At 36.4% G+C, this 15,770-nt stretch overlaps 1 protein-coding gene across 3 annotated transcripts in view; it reads right to left on the bottom strand.

Moving 5' to 3' along the window:
- The window catches only part of EFL1 (elongation factor like GTPase 1), a 59,986-nt gene that overhangs the window by 20,131 nt on the left and 24,085 nt on the right, over window positions 1–15,770 (bottom strand). The gene's annotated exons all lie outside the window — the stretch shown is intronic.

The following is a 15,770-nucleotide window of genomic DNA, read 5'->3' as shown; positions in this document are numbered from 1 at the left end:
TTAGTTTCTCTTGATATCAAAAGACTCAGCATTTGATGTTCTTTCCAGACACAGAAAATGTTGCAGAAAGCACCATGTACAACTTTTTCTATCAGACAGGGAAACAATTCAGTTTGCAGTGTCAAAAATCAAACAAAGAACAACATAAGCTGTTTAAATGTTGAATTCTGTCACATTGTTACTGGCCTCAACACATCAGTTCAGTGGATCTTCATCTTCTCCCACTGATGATATCACTGCTTAAGAATCCTTGGCTGCACTGGAATGGAGACTCATCAAGCTGACAGTATAAGGAACTAAGTAATGCCAGGAGCTCATGTTAATCTTCCCAGTAAGGCTCTGTGTCTACAGTAAAATACAGTTGCTTATCAACACTGTTTGTTTGGAAAGATTAAGACTTTACAATACGCAAAGCCTCCTGGTTTAAGCACTCCTGGCACTGCACTATGCATTAGTGAAGAAAGGCCATGCAAGCGCATTTATCATTTATGCAAAAGGAGGTGTGGCATAAGCTTTGGACATCTACACAATGTAAAATCTTAACATTAATGTGTGCCTTTTTTTTTCCCCCCCCAATAGGAGTTTACAAATACTGAGACCTTCACAATTTTCTTTGGATTACAACACAAATATCCCTTTTCATCCTGCTGAGATATCTTTTAAAATAAATATATTTTTTTAAAAGATATTTAAAAACACACAGTAGGAAATAAAATTCACAAATCCACCTTAAAAATATAATTTGCTCTCCAACATTTTCTGCTTTTCCTCAAGATAAACAGGCTAAAAGCCAACAAAGACAAACAGAAGGGTAAAATACAGTTGCCAAATAATACTAAATTCATTAAGAAATTAATGAAAATAACTCCATAGCAATCATCATTCTCACTCAAACCTATCGAGAGAATTCCCTGTTGCCCATTATCTAACAAAAGAAAAAAGAAGTGGATTTTTGCAAGGAGGAACTGACTTCTGGTAGGAGTAAACTCAAAGATAATAGCAAACGTTTTTATATTCAAGATACCTCAAAATGTTTTACAGATTACAAGGATTAAATGACAGTAACCGTGGGGACTTTGGACAAGAATGTAGCTACTATGGCTTAAGAATGCTTTGTATTATACATTTATTGCATGAGATTTTCAAGCATGTTTCCATTGAGTCTCATGGGCACTGCACAGAAACATCTGAGGGCAAAACTTGACCTTTCTATATTAGAAACTGTTTCTGGAAGAGAAGGGAATGTAAATCAAGACACAGACCACATTCTAGTTGAGATTTCATCGACTTTTTCCATAATACAGACCACATGTTAGCACAGATTGCACATGAGCCTCCTCATCTCATTTGTGTACTTATCCTTCAGTCGTTCATACTTGCTTCTGAAACAAGTGAAATTGCTTGTAAAACAGAATATTGTACAGTAACTGCATGATTTCAGCTGCTCTCAGTACTTCATAATCTTTTTACATAAGAAGTTAATTCACCACTTTCTTTTGTATTTCATTTCCTCGTTCCCTGTTTTTCTAAAGCGGAATTCCTAATGGTCACCATTATCCAACAGATGCTAGAAGCCTTCCTACTAGTTTCTTCTTAAATTACAAAGAAGTCTACCTAAAAATTCTACCTAAATGCTAGAGATTAGCAAACAGAAACCTCCAGTTGAGTTCCTCAGTACAAGGGAGTTAAGTTGTAATTTCACTGTCGAACTTTTCTTGTAGGATCACTACAATATGAGGGTAAATTGAGTGTTAACTTTCTGATCAGATGAAAGCAAACCCACATTATAAAGAAATTAATTCCCCAGTAGACACAATTACATGATAGAACGTTAAATGCATTAAGCAACTTTTGGTGCAAGAAACACCTCAATGATTTACTACTGACTCACTGAGCAGTAACAAAAGATGCCATAGCAAAGCATTGAGTTCTTCCAGAAAAAAAATTAATAGTTTATGGAACAAATCTTTACATCTGCTTTTATAACACAACACAAGGAAAGCAACAGTGTGACCTAAAACACAATCCACCAAGATTTCCCATTGCAAGATTACAGTTGCAAAGAGGATTGGAAACATATATAATTAGTAAACAACTATCATTTATCATGTGCTGAGTTTCTTTAGAAAATACACTATATAGTTGATTATATATTTGAACTGCATGATAACATACAACAGTTCCAAACCACTGATTGAGCTGACAATTGTAATTAGGATATTTCCTACACTTCTCTCAGGCTAAAATAAAAACATTCTAAAAGAAATGATAAAATAAATCAGAAAAAGAATCACACACAACCCTTTATATTGAACAGTAAAACATTACAAATGATGAGACGGATGCAGAGCAGGCCCACCTGCACCCAGCAGAGTCTGGAATTTCAATGATAAAGTACAAATTTACTTTAAAGTAAACAGAACTAAACAAAATGCACTTCACTTTTATGAACTCAATTTCTGCTTTTACAAATACATACAGCCAGAATGAAACATTCATTTCCTTAAGTTGCTCAATGAGACAAATAAATAGAGAAATCAAAGTATTTCAGATAACGACAGTTTTGTTATGCTACACTTTGGCAAGTCATAATAACTTCTGGAGCTCAGGAGTAAAGGAAATGATGTTGTTTCTTTATATATTGATAGTTTAACTTAACTTTAGGATAGAAACTTAAAAAAAAAAAATTAAAAAAAATCCATGCTTATATCTGTAACTTTGCTGCATTTCTCTTTGCTTACAATGAAAACAATGCACTTTTACTTGCTGGCTTCTGGCTTCACCAGAAATAAAAATGAAGCAAAAAAAAAAAATCTTTACCCCAATTTATGTTACTCGAATCTTTTAATCATAAACCACCCTTGATAAAGACACTGAACAGCGTGACTTCATAAAAGTCTGAGTTGCTCTACTCAGGAGAACAGATGTTTTGCCCAAGTTTCTAATTCCTCTACATATAGTAGCTCAACCTCATGTGATGTGAAAGCAGGAATACCAAACAACAATAAATATGTGGACAGATTGTTGTACAGTGTGACAACACAGGCTCTGGAACTAACTTCAGTTACCCTGTTCATCAAATTAATACTTCCACTAACGCATATGGAAAGCATTTAGCACCATACAAAAAGTCTTCAAGGGTCTCTGAAACATCAACCAAGTTGTACATTCATAATTACTTTGAATAAATGATTTTAATTTGACTTGACAGCAACCCATCTGAATTTACTTAATTTCTTTTTAATGACTACCAGAACTTTAGGTGCAGTTCAATACAGATGTCATCCCAAACACATAGAATTTAAGAAGGTTGTTTCAACAGATTTACTTTGATAACCCAGAAACCTTTTTTAAATATTGATTTGATGTGTTTTTAATTAGCAGTAATAAACGTGTTTTAGTAAATAAACGCATGACATTGCATATTGTACTGGAAAACAGAGCAGCTCAACTCATATGGAGCATCTACGTAAAGGAAAAAACTTTGCCCAGCCATCCTCTAAGGAAAAAGAAAAGCTTCCAGAAAACAGAGCATTAATTAAGCCCTCTGAAGCACAAACACAGTTCTGTGGACATGAGAAATGGGTTACAAGTGTCACTTTGGACATTTCTAGAAAGCTTTCCTGCTTTGTCATGCAGATAAACACACATAGTCGTGTCATAGAATCAGAATAGAATCATAGAATAGGTTGGAAAAGACCTAAAAGACCATCCAGTCCAACCATTCACCTACTACAATAGCTCCGACTAAACCATGTCCCTCAGCACAACACCAAATCGTTCCTTCAACACCCCCATGGTTGGTGACTTCACCACCTTCTTGGGCAAGGGAGGTCTTCATCAGTGTCCTCATGACATCCACTGGTGTAGTGGGGGAAGAAGTTCAAATAAAACAAAATAATTAAAAAACAAACAAACAAACAACAAACAACCCTCTTTAATTTGTAACTCCTATACTTAAACCCTCCAGAACTCCAGCTATAATGCTGATATCTGCCTAGCAGAAAACTGAAAAAGATGGGGCTAATTACTCTTCATAATACCAGCTAGTACATGATTAAAATCTGGTAATATATTTACTCATGGAAAAAAAGGTCAAGAAAAATAAAGTTGAAGTATTTGGTAGGGGCTTTTTTTGTTTGCTTGTTTGGTCAGGCTTGATATCAATACTTAATTTTAAGTTTGCAAAAGGAACACATACTAAATATATAAAGGAACATATACTAAATGATACAAAGTACCAGAAGAACAAGAAAAGTCTATTCTGCAGAAGCTCCCCAGCAAAGACACAGCTGATATTGGTTATATTCTGGAAATAAATGAAAAATCAAAATATTTTATATAGTAGACATCTGATTCATTCTGATTTATTCTAAAGTCAGATGAGTTATAGCATAGCTTAAAACCAAACTGACCCTTAAGAGAAAATGCCATTTTATTTGTTATTCAGTAGTAACAACGCATCCTGAAAACAGGCAGACTTCATGCATATATTGTTTTCTTATACTGTAGATTCCAAGATGTAAGATGTTACCAGATGTTACCTCCCAAAATCAATTATAAATTGTGTTAAAATTAATGAGGCCTTCAGGCACTGATCTTGTAAAAAATTCACTGTAATCTGTAGACATCCTGGAGGTTGTGGACTGTGGGTCTAGCAAAGGCAACATGAACATATTGGTACAACTTCTGCACTACACAGACAAGGTGCATGGGGAATTTACAAACTACGACATCTAATTAATTATTACTTCTACTTCAAACAAATTCTAAAATCCAGCACAGAACTGATTTTTTAATGCACCTCATGCAATAAAAAAGAATCTGATGTATTTATCATTCAGTACATTCAGTAAATGGAAAGATATGACATCACAACTAGAAGCAGAAGACCAATTACCAAACATGTTTAATAGCCTATGGGAAATGTTCTATCAAATCACTGACCATTTATCCTGTTAACTTATAAGACATGCAAGTAACTAAGTAAATTAAGTTTTCTGAGACCTAACCCAATGCCTGATTTTCTCCATTACAGGCAATCCCCCCCTACACCCTGCTACATTTGACTATAAATGATTTCTGCTTGCTTATTCTGTTGCCTTGGGAAATATGGCTTGAAGTGTTCCAAAGTACCATGAATAATGGATCATTTCAGTCTTCATTATACAGAAGCTGATGTTTTATTTTAATTACAATAATTTTCAAGATGATAAAGGATAATAGAAAATTTGTCTTGAAGCTAAAAGAAACCTTTAAATATCTGATCTGTACTTACATGAAAAAAACATTTTGGGGAATATTTAATTAGAATAAAGATTTTAACAAAAGAAGGTACCTTTCCAGTGCCTTGGATAACAACTATTCGACACAATGAGCATACAAATAGATGGCATGAGATGGAGTGTCTTTGATACACTTGTTATATTAGCAACTTTCTAAGTTGATGATAGCAAGTTATTGATAACTAATTTCAATTTAATAGTAAAATAAGTTTGGAAATAAGATGAGATGCATTTAGATACAAAAGAACAAAAAGGAAGTTATTGCTGCAAAACAGCCCATGACTGGGACATAAATACTTACATTTGAAAGGAGATGTGTTCCAAACACCATCTCATAACATACATAACGTAGCCAGAGCAGCGACAAAATTTTTAGTGAACAGTAAAGGTGGGATGCCATAAAGTTAATTAAAAATACACAAATTAATCATTAACATTGCCACCTCCCCCCTTCCAATATCTCATTACTTCATTGACTGTATTACTATTGAAATTCATAGTCCATATAACTCCAGCTTCCTAATATATTCGCTTTTATTAACTTTAAGTTGAGAGAAAATGGGGAAAATATACAGAAGAGATTATTTCTAAGATATGAGAAATCTTAATGACAGTGCAGGAGACCACATAATTGAATGGAGTTTTAAAATGCTCCTCTATTTCAAAATGGAGAAATTAAATAGAACTAATCTTGCTTGTTAATGTTGCTTATAAAAGCCTCACTACCAAGGCTTAATTTTACTTACATCCCACCAGTCTACATGCAATGATAAAATCCAGTGTTCTCCTCAACTGTTAAAGGCATGAGCAGAAGAAAGAGGTTCTGGGAGGGGAGCTTGGAACTTTAACATATCCACATCTATAAAACCTTTCATGTTTGATTTCCTTTTCATAAGTAATAACATCAGTCACTGAGTGCCTCATTTGCATTAGCAGATAAAAGTGGAAGAGACCCAACTCCAAAAGGCAGAGTCTAAGAATGTCATTTCACATACAGCTAAGATGACTAACAGCTGCCATCAGAAAAGCATCTTGCCCCCCATGTCTGACTTCCCTTAGCACCAGCATTTGGCAGACACTCTCTAAGCCAATTCTAAACACACAGAATAAAACAAACCTAATAAAAAGGCAAATGTGCCCCCTCATCCAATCCTCACTCATTCAGGTAACAAAGCATGATTTTCAGTAGATAATGCTTCTGTCATGCTGCCCATGGAAATGTACGTCAACACATGAGTGACAGTGAGACCCTTAAAGCCTTATGAAACCTAATAGAAACAGAGGTTTAACTGCACATTATAAAACAGCTTAAGAGCCTTTTTCTTCCACTCATTAATGTAGTACATGGAGCTAAGTACTTATCAAAGAATCATAGCATCATTAAGGTTGGAAAAGACCGCTAAGATCACCCAGTTCAACCATCAACCCAGTGCACCATGCAAGTTACTCTCTTCAGTTGAGTATCACTGTTTCCAACACAGTATGTCATACATCATGATAGGATTGTACATACAGAAGAATCTGTTGAACATGGTACATGTTTTTAGTCTCTCTTCCAAAGAAAATGCAACTCCTGTAATCACATATTCTCCCTTTAATGACTTTTAAACATGTTGTCAACTTCCACTAAGTTTAACCATGACTGAGAGGAGAGGGCTCAGATGTTATTAAGATTCCACAAGTTATGTAAGAATCAACAGCTAACTACCGAAGGGAGACCAAAATCAGTAAGCTTACACACATAAAAAAGAGCAGGCAAAGCACAATGATTACATACCCAGCTTGGAAGCAGATGCTGGCGAGCAGCATCCACATCCTGGCTGCTCCTCTGGGATATGCACAACTGTAGCATGGGAGCAGCTTAGAAGGAAGCTGAGCACTTTAAGGACAGCACTTCTCAGGAAAATCTAGGCTTTGTTAAGGTCACTGCTCAGAGAGCTTGCTTCTTGAACATGCCACAAAACAACTACTCTTTTGCAGAAAAGCCCTGAAAGCCAAAACCACCAGGACTTCATACATTTTAGATCCTGTTTTGCACGCATCTCAAGATAGAGCACTTTGCATCAATGAATCATGTAGGCTGTCACTGGAACTCATCAGATGTGCTTCCATCTTCCTTGTCCTCAACAGCTCCAGCAACTAGAGAACAGGGAACCAGTTTGACTGCCACTGCTGATATTTTGAAGACAATAACTGATGTAACCAGAATTACCAGCAGGTTCACATTTCCATTTAGATTAATGGGTTCACAGTCACGCAACACACAATGGTTAACCAAAAACCCAAAAAGTATGATTTGCATAGAACAGTATTTGTACAATTTTTATCATATGACACTACCAAAATCAAGGCTTTAGCCAAATACTTGTTCCCTAATAACATATTTCAGAAGTACAATTAGTCACTGAAATCAGAGTTTGCAGTGATTATAATTTAGCCAAGAAAGCCTGAAATGATATGCAGAAATAAACTGACTTATTCTCAGTGCATTAACTTAATCATACATCTAATTACACATTCTGAGTGTGGGTTCTCTTTTTTCCCCCAAAAGTACACTGCCTTGGTTCTGGCTAGCCTGCACTGAAGCTCTGTGTGTTTACACCAATACCATGCTTCCAATTCATTCAGATGACAGAAAGCTCTCAGCTCTTTAAGGAAAAGCTCTTCCAGGTCTCAGCTTGGGTCCTTATCTTCATTACTATTTTTTCCTAATGAAATCTTACAGTTTTCATGTAGACAAACTCAGAACTAAAGATGGCAATACAAAACATTCACTATCAAATTAAATGAATTACCTGCCAAGTATGTATGCCTTAAGAAAGGCTGCCAAACACAAAGCACTGCTAGAGTCTATGCCAATTATCTTTAAATGAGTGGCCTGACTTTTGCTCAAGTACGTAGCACACCTCACTGAAGGAAATCATATAGTAGGGAACGAGAAGAGTTAGAAAAGAACCAAGTTTCTTATAGTCTTATATGATGCAGAAAATTACTTAAATTTATTTCTATGCCAAAACCAAAATTTCAATATGCTGTCAAGACACTTTCGTGTTAAGATACTGTCTGTATCTTAAGACAAAAACTCAAAAGCAGCAATCTCTTAAACATTACTCTTGGCTACTATAAGTGCAATAAAACAATTTTTTTATAAGCAAATTCTTAGAAATGTCATTTCTAAGGCCCATAAGTTGCACAAGAAGTCTCCTCTATGCTTACTGTTCTCAGGTCACGCAATTTTGATAATGAAATTAGAATAGCTATTACCAGGTAAGCAAAAACAGCACTGAGAGTCACACAGCTCAGCTTGCAAACTCTGCAGACTAATATCTGTAGTAAATATAATCTTTTACAGTTATTTACTGAATGATAAACAGCGATTACACAACCTAAACTTTTAGTCTCAACTACCCAGTGCTGCCCCTTTAGCACTTGCTAAGCAGTGCTCTACAGTTTGACATCAGTTGATACTCCTAAATATAGCTCTGCCTTAACTCCCCCCACAGTTCACAAGCCAGGCAAAGCCAACTTTATGACTCACACCCTGATATAGGCCAAACAAGCCTCGCAACACTTCTGCAATTTAACACAAAGCATGAAACAACATCAAAATCTCAGAAAATATTTAGAAAATAACTCCCTAAAACAGCCTTTATTAACAGTCTCTTGACTTGTAACCCTCCCATTTTTTGGAACAGATGATTTCCATTTTCCATGCGCAGTGGGGCTGTGTGCAGAATTGATTCCAAATTGGTCTTCTTCACTCACACTCCCATGCCCTCACTGTAACCCCCTCCTGCTTCTCCCAACTCCTTGAAGAAATTCTGGTAGCAGCAGACAATGGAAGCAAAAGAAATATACAAAGTAATGAAAGACTTTTGTGGCTAGCTCAACTGCAGAAGTAGAGGCATTTCACAACCACAGATGGTATTTATTGCAAGAATGCTGTATGCTATGAGCACTGGGTCTATTACACAATAAGATAAACACTTTTTCACATGTGGGTAGGAAGGCACATACACTGCTTCTTACTCCGTTACACAGGAGGCCCGACTAAGATCAGGAAGTGTTCTAAGCAAGACTGTAAAACGTATTCAAATAAATTGCCCTCATGGATTAGTGGTTTATATTGCATAAACAATGCCGGCTGGGAAAGGGGCTTTTGAATTTGCTTAGGATGTCACCTAACTACAACATTCTCAGAAGCAAAAATATTTAGTATCATTAACATGATTATCGAGGTAGGCTGGTTGAGTTATTTCAGAACGTGTTGGGAAAAGCACATTGTTCTAATTGAGACTGCAAAAAATAAAGCAACAGCACTGCAAACGAGGGCTGGCAGGAGCTAAACTACATTAGGAACCAACATCCACACACATTTCAAATCACTCTATGATTATCAAAACTTGCTGTTCAATTCCAAACTCTGGTAGAAGCTTGGGCCAAAAGACACCTATGAAACACCATTCCTGTTGAATTTCTGTATGCTAAGGGACAGCAAGTATATGCTGTGATGGAGAACTACATTCTTGGGCTACTTTTGCAGTGAAGCCAAAAAGCTCAACTTATCTGAGAAAAAAACGAGTTTCATCCGACCAGAAAAGCGGCAGTAACAGGCAGCTGAAAGTATGCGTTTTCCAAACATCCCTATTTGAATTTGAATTGCTATACATGGATTTACATGTATTTTCAAATGTATTTGGATAGATCCACTGACATCAGTGTCACAATACCACAGAAATATTTCTATACAGAAATAGTGGTTTTTTTTAAATCATCACACTGAAAAACACTTCAGTGTCATTAATTGACTACAACAACTCAATTCCTATATAATATATATCTATATAATATCTATATAATATATGTAAGAGTGGTTAATTGTTTGAGCTCAGTGCACTAAAACTGCTGTGCTTAAATCAGTGGCAGAGAAGAAAGTTTTTCTGTCTTAAGCATATGTGAGGCTAATGGGTTTTTTTCTGGACTGGTTTTCCACCCATTAGTGCTCTGTGGAAGTCTGGAGTCAGAAATACTTAGAGAGACAATAGCTCCAAAACAGCCATTGAAACGCTCTGTTTGTATATGTGAGTAATAAATTTCAAACCTGACTCAAGAGTCACACACATCCATCAGGACAGCAGAACTGTTAATACTATGGCAACCAAATCACACAGCACAACTTCAATTTCATATACATTACTTTGAATACTACTTGCATGATATGATCTCAAACCGACATTTAGCTGTTCAAAACGTTGGAGCAATCTCTGATTTGACTACCTTAAGTTATCCCCTGTTTTAAGCCTGTAATTAGAGTGATTATCCTGTACCTATTCCTGAAATTAGATTATTTGCTCACAGTTTGTGTTTTAGAAAACCCACAGCCACATTAAACAAAGGAAATATTCTTCTAAAAGAGCTTTTGGAAGTTTAAGTTCCCAGCACACTATTTGTACAAAGGGGATTCTCCAGTAAACTTAATTCAGCAGTAGGAAATCAAACCTAGTGCTGCTTTGTACAGAGAGATAAAAATAATTTAGTTACACTGCTTATATATAGATCCTTATTAAACCAGGTCATTTACACCTCCACTGAAAACTCAACCTTAAACACAAATTCCCCAAACAGTGCACACTTGTCGCATCTCTTGGCCATTTACTTTGGTGCCCTGCTGTTCATTCCTGAACTGGTGTTTCCCACTTCAGCACGCAGCACATCATAGCAGCACTCATAGGCTGGATAGTCGTAGATATGGAGCTCCAACAGCTTGGAGTGCAAAACCAAAGTTACTTTGATTCATATATCACAGATTCTTATTTATAAGCAGATACAAACATCTCTTTAGACAATTTTCTACCAGGAAAGTAAGATACATCCTCTTAGACCTACGTTTGTAAGGAAGGAGAAAGCACACAGGTGTATCATAAGCAGCCACTGACCAAGCTACTGATGCTCTCTACATTTAAAGCCAATACTACTTAGTTAGAAAACATGTAAATAAAGAAATCAACAGCACAATAACATAACCCATATAATTTGTGTAAGTAGGCTGTGTTACTTTTCAGGCTCTTCACATGAAACCTTAAGAACTCACCCAAAATCAGCTGTGATCTCAATGCGTTGGACAAATTCCCTCATAAAGCATTATGGATGTGAGCTCAGGCAACGGCCTTGGAACTTCACCTTAAGACTTCTATCATCATTTTACACTGGTGGAAGTAAATACTTCAATATTGCTATTCCCATACAGCACTGGAAAAAGTACAAGGTACATTACTCAAACAACTGTTTTCCTTTATGAAACTGAACGTATTGATGTATAAATAGAGGGAGAGACTGAAAACAATGCATCAGTGCTGACTAATGAAAGTATAAAGTACTGTGGAAAATCACTATCCTTGCATATTAATTTAAGAAGACATGAAAAAAAAAAAATCACACCCAACCAAGTCCTCACATAGAAGACTTGGAAATTTTGGAGATAAGCAAGTAAGTATCAGGGATCTAAACCCACAACCAGTTAGCTATTGAAAGGCTGAGTAATGTCTGCCTGGAGGCAATGACTATACAAGTCAATTCTCCACTCTTACACAAGAAGTTGTCTCCTGAATTCTGATCCAGGCTACATTCAGCAACATATATTCGTGTAATAATAAGCATCTAATAAATCTGAAGCCCCAGGCAAAAAAAAAAAAAGTAAAATAAAAAAACCCCACTTCTTTCTGAAGCAAAGAGGAGTGATACACAGAGCTGACTGCCTGCACCTCAACCCTCTGTGCAGCCTATTTCTGGATCTTTTCTACTCAGCAGCTCCAAAGCACGTGCCTGCTGCTGTGCTGTGTGTGAACTTCTTCAGGCAGCAACGGAATGAAATCGCCTTGATTCTTCTGTGTCCTGCTGCTGCTCACAGGCACACAAGTAGCAACAACAAACACCAACAAGTCCAGGCAGTTTTCCTCCTGGTTTGGGAAACCCCAAGCATCAACAGTACCCGTCTGCATACAAACCTTAAGCAATGAGGAATGCAAGCCTCAGATTTGGAAGATTAATCTAGAAATTAATTTTCTTTTACATGAAAGCTCAGCTTTTGCAGATGATGATAGCTAAGAATTGCTTAAAAACTGGTAAGTATGCTTGGCTGCATTATCTCCTTTCCTCGTGATACAGGATTTCAAATAACACTCAAAAACCTAATTATTTGAAAATTTTGACATGGCAATCTGGTGTGGTCAAGAGCAAATTTAAAGGCATTTTTGGCCAGAGAAACAGAATGTGATTTCATGATAAATTACCCCAATGCAGCTCAGTTTTTAAATATGACAAAAAAACGTGCATACCAGTGGAGAGACTAAACACATTTTTAAGATCTCATAATAACCCCTGAAAATTTGAGCAGAGAACATTCCAGAAGCACTACAGAATTCAGAAGTGGTTTTCTTCAGAATTACTACACATGTGATTTCCTTTTATAGTCTTAAGAAGCTACACTCAGAAAAACAGAAAAAATGAAGCTACTGAAAAAGCCACTGAAAATCTTCAATAGAAACTCAAAAACAACCATAACTTTAGGCTTTATAAGGAAATTATTAACCATACATGCTATTCCTTCCCAAAAGGCTTCAGCTACATCAACAAAGACACAGATGTCAGTGTTACAGCTCTGACCTCAGATTTGTCTTATTTTTTCCTCTCCATTAATCTATGTATGCCCTAGTGATACACTGATATTGGTTCTAAAACAAGATAATTAATCACTACTATCCAGTTTGTGAAGTCAAATCCCATGAATGCACAGATATACAGCAATTAGCAAAACAAACTTATCAGCAAAATACACTTCCAACATCACCAGATGCTCGTGCATTAGCTGTGTGCCATGCCATGTTACACTGCCCAACAAGTATGGGTACGTTCCTCAGCCTGCCTGTAACAACACCACAGAGAGCAGGAACTGCAGGACAAAGTCCACTACAGCAAAGACAGAGCTAAATGGTTGTAGTATCCAGCACTGGAAATGGCCAAATTACAGATCAACTACTGCACTCTGAAAGAAGCAATTTAAACATACTCAATTTTTCAATTATTTATAAAAATTCCCACTGGGAGAAATTCAGTATAGATACAACAAAGCCAGGTAAACACAATGGTTCACAGACATAAAACACCGTTCAATAATAAAATCTTTTCATTTAAATATCTTTTCCAGATTAATGCTAGATTACAAGGCAGCAGTTAAAAATGAAGTTTTTATTTTAACGAGGTTGTAAGATGGCAGTTAGCGATTCAATCTGTGAGCATTCCAAAAGCCGAGACAAAGGTTTGAGTTTTCTTTGTTTCATTCACTATTTTCTGCTCATTTCAGGAACATTCTTGAGAAAGACTGCCCTCCTGTGTTCGCTGATGGGTGCTGAGATGAGACCGCCCATTCAGCTGGGATCACTTGGGTTTGGTCTTTGTTTTTTTGTTGTTTTTTTTTCTTTTTTTTTTCTTTTTTTTACCCCTGAATAATCGCATTACTGATTCAGAGATTGAAATTAGCCCACCAAATGTTTGCACAGAAATAATGGGCTGGTGCAACAGCAGTGCTGTTCCTAGGGCTTTCACATAAGATGGTAATGCTTGCTAGTTGGCATCAGTCCTGGAAAGCCATTCTGGGCCTTTAAAATGGCACCGCTGCTCACAGCTGCTTTTTGCTCTTAACAGAGGCTGCTTATTAAAAGCTCCTAAATTGTTCGATGAAGCCCTCAAGGAATAAAATGCTTGTTAGACACCCTGTAATGAGGTTAGTTGCACTATTTCATAGCAGCTCCTCACACTGACTGCAGCTGTACAGCGCCTATCTTTAGTAATCCAGAAGTATCAATCCCTAATTACCTGGTTACCACGTTATACAGCTTAAATTCCAAGAATCCTTCAGTTGATTTATAAATAATTAAAAATTGAAAGAACATTGTATGGGGAAGCAAGCATTTTAGAAATGGAAAAAAACCAAACAAACAACACCCTAAGGTACCCACAGTCATTAATATGAGAAATGAGTTCATAGGGAGCTGACATCAGGAATGACTTCTACTGCTGCTTTTAACATCACCATTTGATCTATTAAAGAAAAAAAATGCTCCTAATTTGAACTCTTGACTCACATGGCTAACTGCATTTCAGAACACCAGGAAGACATCCAGCCTCTTAGGAGCACTACACCAAAGCACACTGTTGAAGACAGCAGAAAACTTCCAGCAGTATTCAAACACACAGAGCACTGAAGGGGAAATCCAATTTCCATACGTTAGCAAACATAAGACTATTGCTGTGGAACTTGTGGAAAGGGAGCTGTATACACCTCAAGGTTTTAGAAGCATGTTATTTGGAGCCCATGTACACACAAACATGCATATACAACATGCTTTGAGATACATTTTTGTTCATTGGAAACTTCACGATCTTTCAGTTATTAACGCAAAAAATCTACCAGCTAAAAATAAATGAAACAACAAAAAAAACCCATCATAACACTGACACAGATTTTAGAACAATAATTCATATATGCACGTATATATATAAATATCTCCATGTATAAAACCATGCTTCAAAAGTACTGCCACCAGTATTTTCTACTAACATGCTCCTTTGTTTTCACATCAGTATTTGCTTAAATCACTCAGAAACCTTATATTGATGTTTCCATCTTCTGCATTACCGCATGTTTGTATGTTTCTGTTTATGGAAAAGAAGTTTATGGAGAAGTAGTTTTGAGCAGTAGAGACCACTCACTTTTTAGTACGGTTAACTGCTTATAGTTCTTGAACTTTGGCCCAACTCAACATGAAAGATGTCACACAGTTTTCAGGGTATATTCTTTTTGATGTGATGCAACTGTAGGAGTACTTAATATCTGACAAGTAGACAGATGAATCTATCAACATCATTAGTATTAGCTGGTATTAAGCGCTTAAGTATGTTATCCTTCCAACACTTTTGAATAATACAGCAATACCTTCACTGCAGCATGCTGAAAACCATAATATATGCATTAAACAATCTTATATTTTGGTGTAGTTTGATATTTAAAAAAAGGCAGATGAAAGGCAAAACCAGCAATGAATGTAATCAATGCTCCAGATCAGAACTGTTCAAAAATCTGTCACAAAAGGGCATAGCTCAGTGATTGCAATGACTTATTCAAAAACATGTGCATGAAAAATGTTCCAAATCTGCCATAGCCGTAACAGAAATAATTTTTAGCACCATAGTTTGAGCAGGCCCATTAACAGAACTACAATTATCCACGTCAGTAGAAATGCCATACTACAGAGCTTCCACTGTTGCAAAAAAAATTTATTTATAATCCTCTCAATGTACAAACTATTAGATCTTTCTGCTGCCTTTGGCAATTCCTGGCAGTGATGCTTACCTGGCAATACTTCAACCTGAAGATAACGGTAAATAAAGCTATTGTAATCCCTGGTTGTCCATTACTCACGCATTTTT

The sequence above is a fragment of the Coturnix japonica genome, chromosome 10 (genome assembly GCF_001577835.2).
Source record: "Coturnix japonica isolate 7356 chromosome 10, Coturnix japonica 2.1, whole genome shotgun sequence".
In the NCBI taxonomy this organism is placed as follows: Eukaryota; Metazoa; Chordata; class Aves; order Galliformes; family Phasianidae; genus Coturnix; species Coturnix japonica.
This window is presented reverse-complemented; position numbering and strand designations above follow the sequence as displayed.